Below are 15652 nucleotides of genomic sequence, written 5' to 3'. Positions count from 1 at the left end.
CCTTTCCCATCCTGCCACTCCCCCTTCGCAGTCGCCTCCAGCCAGGAGGCGTTTGTTTATGTGACGTCCGCCGTAGTAAGCCGTCTCCGCCCTCGTTTCCCTCAGGCCGCCGCGTTTCCCGCGCCGCGGTACTTCTCCCCTTAAAAGGACAATAGAGGCCCCGGGAGCGCGCGCGGCCGCCCGGCCTTCTCCCCTCCCAGTCCGCGACGCGCGCGCGCCCGTATGCAAATAAGTTCGATTCAAGAGAATTTTGTACCGGGAGCCGCGCGTGCGCAGAGGGAAAGAGGAATCTACACCTTCCCGTCCGGCGGTAGCAACTGCAGAACTGCAGGAGACAATCTTTCTAGACAAGGCAGTTGAGGAGGGAGCGCTTGGAGGGGGTTGGCCTGGTGTGCACTCCGCACCTCGGGGACGCTATTGCGCGTGGATCGGCAGTTTTGGGAAGGTGAGTGACTCTGATCATTACTCTGGTGCAAAACTGTCTCACAAGGCTTTGATTTCAGAGTGGTTTTTTTTTCCTCTTTCACCTCACCCACCTCCCCCCAGCCCTTACACACACACACACACACACACACGCACACACAAACACAGGAAGTTTTGTCTTGGAGATGGCATTGCTGGGAGCGCTGTTTTTGTGATTTTCAGACCCCGGGGTCTTTTGTGTGTACATGTTTAGCGTGTACTTAATAATTGGGGAGGGTATTTGAGGTAAACCGAAAGTCGGGGGCCGGGGGAAGTGAGTGGATCCTGGAAATGACTGAGGAGTCGCGGAGTTGAGGGATCCACGTTGAAGGTGACAATGACTTTTCGCAGCCGCAGTGTAGCGAAAGAGAACCCGGTGGCTGGAAGGCCCGGGAGGAAAATGACTTGCTGGCAGTCGCGGGGCGGCCCGAGGTCGTGCGTCCGCGTGGGCGCGAGCCCGAGGAGGGTCGGGCGCCGTTGTGAAACCTCGCTCTGTAGTTTGATCGCAGCCCCCTGCGCGTGTTTTGATAGGGTGGACAATAAACGCCATCGCTCGAAAACTAAGTTGCCATCTCCTTTCCGAGCTGGCGGCGCTAGGGGGTTTAAATCGGCCTTCGGTGGTCAGCGCCGGGTTTCTCGGGAGCGCACGCGGCGTGGCGTTGTTTGCCAAACTCCGGGGGGATGCGGATGCGACAATGAGAGCAACACGCGGTCGCTTAAAAACAGCCTGGCTTCCACACGCCTGCTGTCCGCGGACCGCGCCCAACAGCCGCTGGTGGCCGAGGTGTCTTTGCAGCCCGAAGTTTTGCTCCCCATTTATTCACCTGTAGCGTGGGTGTGGTTGCTACGCGAGGGCTTCCCATTCGGAGGGTGACCGCCAGAGGTTTAAGATGGCCAGTTAAGCTAAGTTCCCGGGGGATGGAGGCAGTGGCGTTGTCTGCGCTGCGGGAGCGAGCGAACTCGGGAGGGCACCGCTTTTTGTGCTCAACATGACAGACCACGTGCTTCGGGCAGCAATCCTGCTCTGGGAATGAATGTCCAGCTCCTTGTGAGCTGTGGGATGCGGTCGCTGTCGGGCAGGTCCTGCCGGCAGGACAATGTGATTCGCTGATGATGGCGTCCTGCCAGTTTAAAAAGCAGAGTGAAAGTCGCCAACTCTCAGCCTGTGCGGGGCGGGCAATCCGGGCGTTTCTCGTCAAGGACACTGCAAAACTTTGATTAAATGGCCTCGTTGCCGAGGGGAGGACGGGAGGATGGGGCTCCGGACCCTCAGGACGCGGGTCGGGACCCTTCCCGGAGGTGCTCGTCAAGTGTCTCGCCCCTGAGAAACACTCCGACATCCTTGGTGCTGCACGTAGGCAGCGCCGGGCTGGACAGAAAACAAAGAGCTGCATGTGCCCGTGCGGGCCCCGCTGCGCTCGGGGCGACGGCCGAGCGGAGGGCCATGCGGGCCAGGGGCCCCGAAGTTTGGGCGAGTGTCGGGAGGGGCTTTTGTCCCTCAGGCCCTCGTGGGGAAACTTTGGCGGCGCGACTTGTGCTAGGTGCCATGCTGGTGCGCAGGGAGGCGGCGTGCTTCCCTGCTCCGGGCGCGCGGGTGAGGCGACCGAGTCGGGCCCCCAGCGCTTCAGCCCAGGCTCCGGGGGCCGCGGCCGGCGAGGGTCGGGGAGAGCTAGACTCAGACTTCTCGGGCCGTTACTGGTGGCCCGGGAGTCTGCGTCTGGGAGGTCTGTGGATTCGCCTTTGAAGTCGAACTGTTGCCATGTTTGAATTACGTCAGGGCAAAGCCATGAGGAGGAACAAGCCCCGGCAGCGCTGCGTGCGGGAGGCGCGGCCTGCGGGAGGCGCCGGGCGGGCCGGGCGGGCGCGGGGGCCCGTTGTTCCCACTCAGGTGAGGGAGGCGTCTGCGGGGGATGCGGTTCACCTCCCGCTGCCCTTGCCCTGGCGAGCCGCCCTTCACAGGAACTTTCTTTCTTCCCGACCCGTGATGTCTTATTTACCAACAAATCCACCAGGGAGCATTTCTATTTGCCGCCTGGTGTCTCTCTCCTCGGTCGCCGCGTGCCGAGGGGACGCGCAGTTTGGGAGGGGGGGGCGAGACCCCGGGAGAGCACGCGGGAGGCATTTTGCAGCTTTCGGGGAAACGGGCGAGTGCCGCTAGCCCCTCCTCCACGCGAGCGTCCTCGCACGTCCAGGGGGCCCAACCCGGACGACACCCGAAAAGCCCCGTGGGGAAGTTTCGGGGCTCCTGGTTGCCCTGCTGATGCTGAGGGAAGCCAGGTCTGTGGGCGAATCGTGCGTGCTAGCAGGCTTTGTGTGCTTTGGTGTGGGAGGGGGAAACCGGGAAGGGCAGGTTTGTTTTGGTTGGGGTGGGTTTCTTGGGGTGGGAAGGTGGTGCGGAGTTTGTGCTGGTAACTGACCCCAGTCAGTTTCTTTGTTTTTATTTTCTCCTTCTAACCTTCCATTACTGCAGGCACTCAGAAGAGGAGGAATTACTGTTTAGCCAAACAGGGACCCTGTTAGTTTTATCCCAGCATTGGTTTTCCCTTGTTGACGTTGTCCCAAGGAAGTTTAAAGACAACTTTTTTCTTTTTCTTTTAATAATTAAAATGAATTTGACCTTATCATTAAAAGTACACTGAAAGCACCTGCTTTGGAATTGCTAGTTTGCCAGACTTGAAAAGCCCTTTAATAATTGATGTTGCAGAACTGAACACATTTAGTTGCCCAGCCTTAAGTCTGGGAGTTTCTGATGAAGTTCCTGAGCAAAGGCTAATGGCATTTTATGCGATGATTTTGGGAGACGGAATCTTTTTTGGCCTAGGTGTGTGCGACTCAAGTATTCAAATGCATATCTTAGCATGCCCTTGAGGTAGCAAACGTTAAGGGGGTTGGGCCTTTCAGAGGTATTATAAGGGGCTGGTGAGGAAGCTGCTCCGGAAGATGACACTGGTAATGGCTAGCTAGCTTGACCCTTCTAGTTTCTCCCTAGTTCCTGTGAACTGGGGTTGACCTTCTGGTTAAAACCCCTCTTTGGTGTTTTTTTTTTTTTTTTTTTTTTGAGTATGTGGCCCCAGGCATAGCTCAAAAAATTATACTGGTTTGACACATGGATGCTTCTTTGGTATTTGGGGTTTGCCTGCAGTCTAGACATTCGATAAGCAGCACCATATCTGTTGCTTCTTTGCTTCTTTCGTGATTTCTACTGTTCTAATCCGTTTAAGGGTTAGTTTAGAAATGGTTATGACTGGAAAATAATGTTCTTAAATGTTTTGCACATACACACCAAAAATTCCATAAAAATTGAAAACCAGTTTTTCTTTTCATTGTTTAATGAACACATTCCTCCTAAGTTTTGGATGACCAAATTACAAATACTGAAAGGCAACCAGTATCAGTACATTTCTAAAGTGAATAGAAAGAGCCAGGTCATGGGGCTGGGGATGTGGCTCAAGCGGTAGCACGCTCGCCTGGCATGCGTGCGGTCTGGGTTCGATTCTCAGCACCACATACCAACAAAGATGATGTGTCTGCCGAGAACTAAAAAATAAATATTAAAAATTCTCTCTCTCTCTCTACTCTCTCACTCTCTCTTTAAAAAAAAAAAAAAAAAAGAAAGAGCCAGGTCATGAAAATGAAAAACCTTGAACATAGTAAATTTTGGTTTTCCTTCAGGCTATTATTTTTCATGTATTTAAAATGCCTGTGAGGTGTTTTGCACATAGACTGAGATTGTTTTTCTTAGTTCTTCATATCTCAGTTACTGGTAGAATTTCCGTATCCTGGGAAATTTTTAAATACCATAGAACTTAATGCTTTCATTCTAATAATCAGATGGGGTATATAATAAAAGATTTGGTTTATCAAGGGGAATTAGGGTGGGAAAGACAGACAGGGACTCCACTACCTTCTGTTGGTATTTTGTGGGAGATTGGAGATGAAAAGTCAATGGGTAGAATATTCTAGAGTCTTGATGGACAACAGGCTCTAAGGCTGCTGTTTCACAGTATTCTTTTTTATTTCTATGTATCTGAAATCTGTATGGTCAAGTTCTTTTGTTCCCTCCACTCCCTGTGCCCCACTGTATTAATTAGGTCTTGGGAAAATATTTGACCCTGAGCTCAGACTCAGGAACATTTCTGTCAGCAACATAATTTGAGTGTGATTTTTTCCTTGTAAAATAAACTGAAGCTTATTTGAAACCCAAACCAACTTTATAAGGCTGTTATGAGGACAGTTAATTACTTTACCATTGCAGGCACATAGGTTGCTTTAGAGATATGTCATTTTCTATTAACTTCAGAGATGGTAGGAATATAATTGAAGAAAGGGAACATGTTTTTTACAGCACACTTGGGTTAGTGGTTCAGAAGTTTCAGGATCTGAGATCGCACAGCCTTGTTTCCAAAGCTGTGATCATCCATCTCAAGAGTTACTTTGTGGTCCAGTTTTCTCATCTGTGAAATGGCAGTCGAACCTATCTCATGGAGTTGTAAATTATTAAGCAAGTGATATGGTTAATAAATACTGGCTGCTCTTATCCTCACAACATTGGTAAGCAGACATTTTACATAAGATAAAACTGAGACCTTTGTCAATTACCTTGCCCAGAGAAACATTCAGTAAATGTTGAATGGAAAGAGTGAATGTTTGGCCCCTTCCCCCACATTCAGAAACCGGTTCTGGGAAGACACTGCCTTCAACTCCTGGTTGCCTTTCCAATTCTGATTCAACCATTTTATATCAGAAAGCCCTCTCTAGACCTAGAAAAGGCCACTTTTCTTTCTTGCTGATTTCCCTTGTCTACAGGAATGTCCTGTATTTTTGACATTTAGCTTTGATTCTGTGGGGATTTTTATTGTCTTGGTTCTCCAGTGTTTCTTTTAATTGTATATGTAACTAAAATTTTTTGTACTATGTAAATAATCTGGAAATCTAGTCCAAAAGACAGGTTCTTGTTTTCAGTGTAAGGAGGTTTTCTTCTTGCACCAGTGATATTAAAGTTGTAGGTATATTTGCTATTATATATTCAAGTATGAAAGTTGCAACTAGGCTAAATTAATTCACTTCTAATGTTGTATTTAGTTGTTTCCACCTATTGGTTATTGTAATTTGGTTAATGTTAGTCTATGCTGAATTGCAGTAGTTCTCATTTTCCCCCACATTAGTCTGCTAATCTCCCCACACTCCCTTTAGAAATAAGCATAAAATCTTTTTCCTACCAGTTTTGAAAATTGTTTACCATTCATTCTTTTCAGTAATTCGTTCAATTTACATTTCCTGGAAATCTTTTTCTTTTTATTTTTTTATTTTTTAGTTTTCGGCAGACACATCTTTTGTTTGCATGTGGTGCTGAGGATTGAACCCTGGTGGCACACATGCCAGGGGAGCGCGCTACCACTTGAGCCACATCCCCAGCCTCTCCTGGAAATCTTTAAACCTCACAATTTATAGACCAAAGGTTAAAGAAAAGGAACTCATTTTAAAACATTAGTTTTTTAAAAGTTCTTCTTCCTATATTTATTGTGATCACCATTTCTTAATCTGTATCCTTCAGATTCATTTTGGCTATCCTCTCTTTGGGTAATTAGCAAATTCCTTGTGTACTGTGTACAGTTAGCACCTGGTTGTAATGTTAAGACTTTGTGCCCTGCAACAGTTTACTATTGAGCAGAGTAGGTAATACAAATAAACAAGTAAGTGATATATTGTTTGGCAGGTGTTCTAAAGTGGGTATGGAATAGTTTTGTAAAAATTATTAAAGAATTCTTTATTTTTTAAATTTGGTACCAGGGATTGAACTCAGGGGCACTTGACCACTGAGCCACATCCCCAGCCCTATTGTATTTTATTTAGAGACTGGGTCTCACCATTGCTTGAAGCTGGCAATCCTCCTGTCTCAGCCTCCGGAGCTGCTGTGATTACAGGCATACACCCGGGTAGAATTCTTAAAATAATTTCCCAGGTTTAGGGAATGGGAAGGATACCATCTCATACTGAGTAACAGAATGGCTAGTTATTAAAATTGGTCTGATACTCACAGAATATAAGAGTTCCAACCTGGGAGCAGCTAGTAAGCAGGACTAGATCCTGAAGAGCTTTGAAATCTTTGCCAAGGAGATTAGATATTATCCTAAAGGCAGGGTTGATTTAAATTTGAGTTTTAGGAAGATAGTACCTGTTTGAAGGATGTAGACAATTCAGTTATGAGGTCCTAACAGGAGACCAAGCACCAAGATGAAGGACAAACAGGCAGTAGGGATGGAGAGGAGGATATGAGAAGGGAAGAAGCAGATCTCTAAAGGATCTCATAGGTCTCTTGATGGGGGGATTCTGGAGAGAATAAGGAAGAGACTGGTTGACTTCAGATTTGTGATTCTGGAGAGAATGAGAAGGAAGAGACTGGTTGACTTAAGATTTGTATATGTAACTGTGGGTAATAACCAAGACAGGTAAACACAGGAAGAAAAGATTTAGAAGGGTAAGTTATGTAACCAATTTAAAAGGGCATATAAGGATTAAAATTGACCAATTGGCTCTATTGAGCTACAGCAAAAATAAGAGGTTGGAGCAGGACATGAATATTGGGAAATTACCATTAAGGGTGTTGGTAACTTCCAGAGAGTGGACGCCCCAAACAGAAAGCAAAATGATATCTGAAATGTTAGAGGACAGAAAAGGGGGAAGATCCATATATCAAAAGAACTGTCAGATCTGAGTGTAAAGTACCACTTCTTGTTGTTACTTTAAAGATATTCAAGAGTTAAATTCTATTCACTATTTTATAGGTGAGGAAACAGAAGGATCAGAAAGGTTAGGGAAATTTACTGAGGTTTGGGTTAGATCAGGTCTGTGTTTACCATAACCCCTTTTCTTTTTTCTTTTTTCTAGTCCTGGGGATTGAACCCAGGGCCTACTGAGCTAACCCCTGGCCCTTCACTTTTTTTATTTTGAGGTGGGGTCTTTCTGTGTTACTCAGGCTGGCCTCAAATTTGAGATTCTTCTGCCTCAGGCTATTGAGTAGCTGGGATTACAGGTACATACCACCATGGATGGCCCACATCCCTTTTCTTAACATTTTTATCAAGCCTGAAAATGAAAAACATCTTCATAAGAAAGGACTATGGGCCTATTATAATGACTGTAAAGTCTCCTTAAAAAGATCAAGTTCCTCTTTTCCTGCAGGCCTAGACTTAAAACCTTAAAATAGGGAAAATTTTCATTTAATTTGTTGGCTATATCCTGGTAAAGACAGAATTTACATTTCTGTAATGTGCAAGTCTTAAATTCAAGGGAAAAAAACGTGAGCACAAGCACTTGTATTTTCTTATACTTGTTTCACAGCAGCATCCTTGGAAAGTATAAGTGAGATTTTTTTTATCCTAATATACAAAGAGGCAAATAAAAGTAAAAGTTACTTCCTATTAAGTTGTAAAGACAGAACCCAAATAGACATCAAGTTGACTCATAGTACTTTTTTCATTGCTCACTATAGTTAACATTTTGTAACTGAGAATCATCCCTTAAAAGTAAATAAAGACTCTCCAACCCCTTCAACTTCCTTATCCTCTGGAATTACTCTTAATGTAGAATTGGGATAACTAGTATTTTTTTATACTATCTAAAGTCTGGATTTGTGATTTTTATTTTCAATCTGTGCTGCTTTAGCTGAAGGCTTGTTTTTAGTTTGGACCCCTTTCCTGTAGGATAAGTTTTAGGCTCCTCAGCCAATTATGGATCCTGTAGACAGCCACAGTTATAAATGTTTTTCCATATTTTATAAGAGACAGGGTATGTGTGTGTGTAAAAGCTGTTGGCAAGCAAGTGGGGGTCCAACACCCCTTTTTCATTTCTTCCAGGCAGATTTAAATTTTATCTCTTAAGTGATTAAATTCAGAACCTTTAAAGCTGGGACATAACGCTGGTATCTGGAAGTAGGTAAGAGGAAATAATAATGTTTTATTATTCCATGGCTTCCTTAAGCGCTGATGAAATATGTTTCATTGTTGGTGAATACTACAACCAAGTGGCCTAGCAGCGGGAGAATACAAAGCGCTTAGTCCTGTTGACCCTTTTCACAAAGAGTGTTGCTCTAGTTACACTGTTAGTGTTTACTGGATCCTGTATTTACAGATGATTAAAGATAGTATACGACTGACTAAAATGGTGGCATTACCCATTACAGCAACTCTAGTATCCCACAGCATTGATCAACAGGGTTTTTTTTTTTTTTTTTTTTTAATGCTTATTTTTCTTCCTTTCCCATCATCCTGTCATTTAAAGCTTGGCTCTAAAAGAAATGCATCTCTTTCACTTCAAAGTTGTCTTTGGTTGCTTGGTTCCTTTTGTCTTTGTTCATCGCTGCTTCCTTCCCATTTTACAAATCTTTTGCTTGTCTCCTCTGGGCAGTTTCCTTCCCATTCTGCTGTTGTCTATTCTGATTTCACTAGTCCATTCTATAATCTGTCCTGTGTAATGTGTTTTCTAACATGTATCTCTCCATCTGTAGATCTTTGAGGAAGTTTATTTAAGCCCTCTGGGCTTCTTTCAGTTTCCTCTTTTAGTTAAATGAAGGTGTGTGATGATAACCAGAGTTATGGGGGAGTGATGCTCTTGATTTAAAAAAGATAGCTGTGTAGAAGGGAGCAAAGTGAAAGTAAGCTGCCTTCATTCATGCTTGCACTTTTCAGAGGCAACTACTGTTTACTATTAAGTTCTCACTTTTAAAACATTCTGTGCTCGTTATATAGAACAAGATATTTTGGACATAAGGAATGAAACAGTTTTTTATAGTATTAGTCTGATAATCTGTGGACATTAGGTCATTTCAAATGTTTGTGTGTTTGTTTAGGTCTAGGTTGTTGATTTTTAGAAAGAAAACATGACTAGAAGCCATAAGGTTTTAGTTTATTGTAATCTAAGAATATTTTCACTTGGGAGGTTGGTTGCTTTCCTAATTTGTGCCTATCAGAATTTCAGTTCCCAAGATGGCATGGACAAGTTGTGAAATTAACTGTTGATTTACCACCTTTGGCTACTTCTTAGTTTTCTTCCATATAGTCCATCCAGGGGAATTTTTGAGTTTTGAAAGGTATGTTTGAATGTAAAACAGTCAGAAGTACAACTCTAGAAAGTGGAATTGGGAAGTTACTGTATTGAAGAAACTATTGGTATCCTTTAAAGCCAAAAACAATCAATTAAGGTGAGTCTAACAAATGTTACATTTATAATAAGAACCCTCTCCATTTACCTAAGTATTAAATTAACAAGCTTGTAAGATTAAAAAGAGATAAAAAATACTGGACAGAAGTAATTTCTTCAACTTTTCACCCAATTCCATGCTAAAAAGGATATTAAAACTGAAATTTGCATTTCAGTATTAGTATTTGGTATTAATATTTTTAAAAGGTCATCTTCAACATTATCAGAAAACTTAAATGGTCTTCCTACAATACTGACTTACAGTAGAGGTTCTTTTTCCATACTATTTATGTTATACACAGTGAACTTAAGTGTGTTAAATTAGGTAAAATATTAGACATCATCTCATCATCTTTGGCTTCACAGTCTCATTCAAATTGACCCTTTACATCTTTTATATATATATATATAAAAGATATATATATATATATATATATATATATATATATATATATATATGGTGCTCTTATTCTTTTTTTTTCTTTTTCTTTTTAATATTAATTTTTTAGGTGTAGATGGACACAACACAATGCCTTTATTTTTATGTGATGCAGAGGATTGAACCCTGGTCCCGCTCTACCACTGAGGCACAATCCCAGCCCCTCTTATCCTTTTCTTGACTCATCAACACCAGCATTACATTCCCCATGTTTTCATTGAGATGATCATTAGATTTATATGAAACTCAACAGTAGGTAGAAAAATCCCCAACACATGTTTAGAATTCATTTTTGTATTTTGAAATGTCACTTTGATATTTTGTTTGTATAGTTACTTATTTCTTACCACTTTTGCTGATTTAGCTGAAATTTGGGAGGTTCACTTAAATTGACAGAACTAAAATTTTAGGATAGCTGATTTGTTTTTAACTGTTACAGTAATTCTAAAAATTTGAGTGTTTAGTCAGTAGTAGCTAAGGAAATATGTCAATGAATGTACTTTGTCAAATATTTATCAAAGGTAAAGTGTTATACAAATGACAGCTTTTAAAATAATTTATATTTGTGGTGCTGGGGACTGAACCGAGGAGTGCTTTACCACTGAACGACAGTCCCCAGTCTCTTTATTTTTGAGGCAGGGTCTCATTAAAGGTCTCAGGCAGTTCTTGAACCTGTGATCCTCACAGGTAGCTGGAAATTATGCATTTGTGCCATTGCATTTGGCAAATGACAGCATATTAAGAAAAGTTTAGTTATGAGGCCCTAAGCAACTTAGCAAGACCCTGTCTCAAAAAATGAAAAGGACTACAGATGTGGCTTTATAATTGAGCACCCCTGGGTTCAATCCCTGGTTAAAATTCTTAAAAAAGCCACATTTATTGAGTATTCTCTGATACTAGTGCTATCATAGATGCTGAGGTAATGAAGATGATAAAGACAGGAGAATTCCCAACTCATTTAAGTGTATCTTTAAGAAAGAGGCTTATAATAAATTCACATGCCATAAACTTCATCTCGTAATGTATACAATTTGGTGGCCTTTAGTATATTGACCAAGTTCTGCAGTCATCATTGCTATTTAACTTTGGAAGACAAATTTTTATAATTTTTTTTAAATTTTTATTTTTATTATTTTTTAAATATTTAAATATTTATTTTTTAGTTTTCGGTGGACACAACATCTTTGTTTGTATGTGGTGCTGAGGATCGAACCCGAACCGCACGCATGCCAGGCGAGCGCGCTACTGCTTGAGCCACATACCCAGCCCCAACAAATTTTTATAATATTTTAAGTCCTCCCTTATTTTTGGGTTTATCACAAAGCTTAATTTTCTTCTGTTCTCCCTAAGTGCACCCTTAAAGGTAAGATTGTGTAGAGTCTGCCTTTCACTGTAATTGTTCATCAGTTAGGAAGTGGATGGTATTTGCCTCCATCTATTAAAACAGTGCTGAAAGGTGTGATGCTTTTAACCCAGAATAGATTTAAAAGGTGCAAAATATTTAATAGCTAACTTGTTATTTGAACAAATAAGATAGATTGTTGTGGAGGAATTATTTAATATTTCACAAGTGTAGGACTAGGAAAGAGTTCGAGAGAACTATCATACCATTTCAAATAACAAATGACATTTAAAATCAAATTATGCTACACCAGCTCTCTACTTTCTCAAAAATATTCAGAAACTTGGTTTCAGAAGCCATTTTATGTCCTTACTTTTACTCCAGAAATTTGGTAAGGGTGTTTTTGGTAGGGGTGTTTGGGGATTTAACTCAAGGCTTTTACACTGAGCTGCATGTTAAGCAAACACTCTACCAACTAAGCTTTATCTCCAGCCTCTAGCCCTTTTTATTTTTTATTTTGAGACAGGGCTTTGCTGTTACATAGCCTTGAACTTGCAATCCTCCTTTCTCACCCTTCCGGAGTCTCTGGGATTACAGATAGATATGTCTTACCATGCCCAGTTTGTTTTAAAACATGAGTGAGCATTGACTTAAATTTTTTTTTCCAGTTAACATTAGGGCTCCCCAAACCTGAAGAATGGTTAAACACCAACTACTGCTTACCTGGGTTGCTGTAAACAAAGCCCAGAATGAAACCCCTGTGTATTTGCTGCAGATTCCCAGGTACCTCTAAAGTGCAGAAATAAGCTCAGAAAAAACCTTAATAGCTTTATTAAGTAGTCATCCTTTAAAAGGTTCATGTGCTCAGTGGTAGAGTGCCTGCCTCCGTGATAAGTACCTGCCTCTCACATGTGAGGCATTGGGTTCCATCTTCAACACCACATTAAAAAATAAAGGTATTATGTTCATCTACAATTAAAAAATATATTTTAAAAAAGTTAAAAAAAAAGTTTATGTGCAACTTGGATGTTGTATCAGAGCAAGTGTCTGCCATCCCACTCCATTTCTCACTGAACACTGACTGGAAAATGGTGAAGCCTAGGGTTTAGATTCCCCTCATGTTCAGGCAGAATATTTTTTTTTTGGCAGTTGGGGGTACCTAGGATTGAACCCAGGAGCCCTTAACCACTGATCCACATTCCCCAGTGCTTGCATTTGTCTGTCTGTCTATCTATCTATCTATCTATCTATCTATTTTTTAGTTGTAGTTGGACACAATATCTTTATTTATTTTAATGTGGTGCTGAGGATTGAACCCAGGACCTCAAACTTACTAGGCGAGTGCTCTACTGCTAAGCCACAACCTCACCCCCCCCCCCTCAGCTCTTTTTATTTTTAATTTTGACAGGGTCTTGCTAAGTTGTTTAGGGATTCTGTCAGAAAAGTTTCATTAGGACAAAAGTAAGGTCATAGAGCTATGTAAAGAGGAATTATGAATCCTAAGGTATCAAGCTGTTTCCTGATGTTTAGGAAGAATATTCCTCAAATGAAGAATGAAATGTCTTGCCATTAGTGACTAAGTTTGGTCCCCACCAACAAAAAATCACTTAAGATGAACACTTGATTCACATTAGCTGTTGGTTAAAAAGAAAGCTAACATTCTGTTAGCTTTCCAGTGTGATAACTGGGACAAACTCTGGCTTCTTGGCCAAATCCAGCTTTAATGAAGGCAGTTAAAACTTAGAGATGATTTGAGTGCTGCATAGTTTTGCTCTCATGTTTATTTGGGAGGTAAAGAAAGAGATTGTGAGGGTGGGGATTGGGGAATCTGATTGGGGAATCTATCTGTTATAATAGGATTTGTGTATTAATGGAATGAACTGCTCATTTTTTGCTGTATGCACTTCCTTTGTCCTTGCTAAGGAGAGAGGCTGAAGTTTCCTAGAGCTATTGATGATTGTAAGAGGAACTGTGGACTTTTGACCTCAGAGGCAGGGTGTTAGGGGAGTTTGGAGATCACAGGATGTTTCTAGGACAGAATCTGTATTACAGTTTACTTTAAAATAGGAATATACAAATTGAAACATTAACTTCTACTTTCCTGTTCTATAGTCCTGTCATTTGATATTGCTTTTTCTTTTCTTTTTTTAATATTACTTTTTCCAAAGCAACACATGACCATTTTGGGGGGAGGACCTTTTCTTTTTCAGTTCTCATGTAGGTTGCTTTGTTAGATTGAAAAAGATATATGCCCCAAACTTTCTCTTATTATGTAGAGGGTACTTTCTTTTTCATTAAAAGAAAAAATCCTCAAGCATTGAACTAAAATGATTATGATAAGAATATTATGCTATCTTGTTTTAACAATTCTTCTTTTTTTAAGAGAGAGAGAGAGAAAGAGAATTTTTTAATATTTATTTTTTAGTTTTTTTGGCGGACACAACATCTTTGTTTGTATGTGGTGCTGAGTATCGAATCCAGGCCACACGCATGCCAGGTGAGCGTGTTATCCTTGAGCCACATCCCCAGCCCTTTTAACAATTCTTATAGGTAACTTAGTTTAGGCTTAATCATTGAAATGCATAAATGGTCTTCTGTTTTGCCTCATCCCACTTTTGGCTGCATCTTCACCAATAAAACATCAAAAAGGAACATGTGGTTAACAATAAATCTGTTTAAAAGGGAAGTTTCAGCTTTTAGTTAATTATTTTCTAATAAAAGTCTTTTAAGCTATTTTTAAAAACATTGTAAAACCAGCTGACCATGGTGGCTCACACCTGTAATCCCAGCAGCTCAGGAAGCTGAGGCAGGAGGATCACAAATTGGAAGTCAGCCTGGGCATCTTGGATGCTATCTTAAAATAAAAAAAGAAAAGAACGGGTACCTAGCTCAGTGGTAAACCATCCCTCCCCACCAAAACAAAACAGAAAGAATATTCTGTCGTTATACCTCCTAGAACTATGATAATTATCTGTTCATGCTTTATATGAAGCTTTTGTGATCATCAGTTGGACACTTGCACATACACTAACATAACCCCTGCACTTGTCCATTGGGGTTTAGTTTCTATATTCATTACCTTTTCATCACTTTTCTTAGTCTAGGTGTGCTGGTTTGGTTTGGATATTCCAAATTCTAAGATATACATTTTTGTATCCAGGCCTAGAGATGTTTTCACCCTTCCTTGATATTGAGATTATTTTGACCAGGAGAATTATATTTTATTTCATTCTGTATTTCTTGAACATTTGCTTCTCACTATTCACTGCTCTAGCACAAAGCCTCATAGAATACTTCCAAAAACTTTATGAGGAGCAGAGCAATGGTCAGGCAATATGAGCTCATTGTTAATTTGAATTAATGATTAATAGAATTATTATTTTTTTCAGTACTGGTGATTGTACCCAAGGCCTTGCACATGCTAGACAAGTGCTCTACCTCTGAACTGCACCCCCAACATTGGTTTTTTTAATTATTTATAAATTCTAAGCTTAGATTTCTGTGAAGCTTTCATTTTCCTTTCAGCAGTTATAATTCAGGGCCAACATTGACTGCTTAGAACTTCCTATTTATTATAGAAGAAATCCCCCCTAATTTCCCATAGAGCAAAGTGATGTGGGTTGATGCATAGTGTGCTACTTTAGTTTGAAGTAGTGGTCATGGTAAATGCACAAAATTTCCCCAGAGGGAAATCCCATTAATTACAAAGGTGCAGAATACTAAGGTGAATCTTAAATTTTAGGATGCATCCTTGATTGTGATTTTTGTCATTTTGTAGGATTTGTGGTGGCTTTTTTTTTTTTTTTGCTTAAAAACTTGATTTAAGAAAAAAAAGCTCTCCTTTTCCATTTTTGGAATGAGTATTGGCTAGGCTAGGAGGTAGAAGCCTCCCAAATGGACTATTTTGTGGTTTTATACACTTGCCATGGTACTGCCAAAAATGGTGATAGATGCAGAAGTGTTTTCCCAGAGCAGGCCTCTTCATCTTGGTCATGAAACACCCAAGTTGCTTGGGGGTGGGATGGAACAGAAAAAAATCTTAATGTTTTCTTTTTCCTTTTTTGGTACTAGGGATTGAACTCAGGGAGTTTGACCACAGAGCCATATCCCCAGGTCCCCCACTTCTTTTTTTTTTGAAATAGGGTCTCTCTAAGTTGCTAAGGGTCTCCTTGCTAAATTTTTTTAAAAATATTTTTTAGTTACCTTTATTT

General features: G+C 41.0%; 1 protein-coding gene across 1 annotated transcript in view; it reads left to right on the top strand.

The window, feature by feature from the left end:
- The first annotated feature begins 262 nt into the window (after positions 1–262).
- The window catches only part of SINHCAF (SIN3-HDAC complex associated factor), a 35744-nt gene continuing 20354 nt past the window's right edge, over positions 263–15652 (top strand). The window contains exon 1 of the mRNA XM_081310885.1: positions 263–445. The gene's annotated coding sequence lies outside the window, so the exon portion shown is untranslated. The remainder of the gene's footprint in view (positions 446–15652) is intronic.

The sequence above is a fragment of the Spermophilus citellus genome (genome assembly GCF_964194105.1).
Source record: "Spermophilus citellus genome assembly, chromosome: 10".
Lineage (NCBI taxonomy): Eukaryota > Metazoa > Chordata > Mammalia > Rodentia > Sciuridae > Spermophilus > Spermophilus citellus.
This window is presented reverse-complemented; position numbering and strand designations above follow the sequence as displayed.